The sequence below is a fragment of the Pteropus vampyrus genome, unplaced genomic scaffold (assembly GCF_000151845.1).
Source record: "Pteropus vampyrus isolate Shadow unplaced genomic scaffold, Pvam_2.0 Scaffold60, whole genome shotgun sequence".
In the NCBI taxonomy this organism is placed as follows: domain Eukaryota; kingdom Metazoa; phylum Chordata; class Mammalia; order Chiroptera; family Pteropodidae; genus Pteropus; species Pteropus vampyrus.
In genome coordinates, this window is record NW_011888841.1 from 2,832,650 (window position 1) to 2,834,014 (window position 1,365).

The 1,365-nt window shown below is 46.7% G+C and overlaps 1 protein-coding gene across 1 annotated transcript in view; it reads left to right on the plus strand.

Annotated features, from left to right (window-relative positions):
• Window positions 1-408: 408 nt before the first annotated feature.
• TLR5 (toll like receptor 5) overlaps window positions 409-1,365 on the plus strand; it is a 10,115-nt gene continuing 9,158 nt past the window's right edge. The window contains exon 1 of the mRNA XM_011360853.1: window positions 409-459. The gene's annotated coding sequence lies outside the window, so the exon portion shown is untranslated. The remainder of the gene's footprint in view (window positions 460-1,365) is intronic.

Sequence of the window (1,365 nt, forward strand, 5' to 3'; positions counted from 1 at the left end):
GATTATGAAGTGCAGGGTTTTCCTTCCTGGAGTTACAGGGAAGAAAGGCTGACCGTCTGGCTTAGATACCCACCTTCTGAACCACAGGCTGGGCCTCAGATTGCTCAAGATCCCTTCACTTCTGAGGTTCCATGTGCTCTGGTTGACAAAATGGCCTTGACATTTTCTAATTAGAATTCCACTCAAGAAGAGACATAGCTAAAGTTTTAAATTCTTCTACAAAGAAAATTGCCAAATGACATAGAAAAACATTTTCTGTTTCTCTCTCTTACTTGGCTTTCCTGTTCTCCCTTAGGAAAACAAAAGCCCTTTCTCCTGAGTCACTGAAAAATCACTGACCACCATCATGTCTGAGATGAAGTTTCTGGTGTCAGGAACTGAAGTCCTTAAACAACCAGGGGACCCGTGCCCATAGAGTAAGAAGAACATATCAGAAGCTCCTTGTGGTAGAACTGGGAGGTAAGTACCCCGATGAAAACAAATCTTCAAAATACTGATGAGGAAACAAGTAACAACTTCCAGTTATAAAATAAGTCATGGGGATGTAAGGTACAGCATAGGGTGACATATAGGAACTAAACTTATCGTGGTGATGGCTTTGCAAGGTATAGAAATGTTGAATCACTATGTTGTACACCTGAAACTTTTATAATATTGTACATCAACTACAATTAAAAAGAAATTTTAAAAATAAACGAAATGATTACAAAAAATATTATTGGGGTGCTTACGTCGTGCTGTGTACTTAAGGGTCTCTGCCCTCACAAAATTTACAATCCTGGGGGAAGGCACAAAATAACAAAAATGCTCTCATGGAGATGCAGACAGAATATCAAGGCAGGGAGAGATAAAGTGCCTGTGGCCATATGAGAACTGATTCGTGGAAGAGCCCGGCCTCTGAGACAGGCTTTGAAGGGCGAGTTGGAATTGCATAAGCAGATGAGACAAATACCAGCCTTCAAGCCCGGGGACCGGCCTAAGCAGAGAAATCGAATGGAGGCCAATTCTGAGACAGCAAACTGCTCCTGGAGCACAGGGCGAGACTGTAGATACAGTCAGGACCGTAGGTCGGCTTGACTTCCCCGCTGTTAAATGAGAGAGGGTCAGGTGCTAAGGGCCCTCTCTCGTGAACCATTCCAGGACGAGATGGTAGGGCACGGTGGGGGCCCTGAACTCTTACGCCCTGAAGAGAAGAGTCTGACCTTCGTGGGCAGAGGGAGCCAGCAAGGCCTCCGCTCAGAGCAGTGCTCTGCATGCCCCGCTGCGTAGGTGAGTGAGAGAAACGTGTGTCGGGATAGGATGGACCGGGCTGGATCGGCTAGGAGGTCACTGCAGTGGCCCAGGCAGGACGCAGTGGGGCTGGGG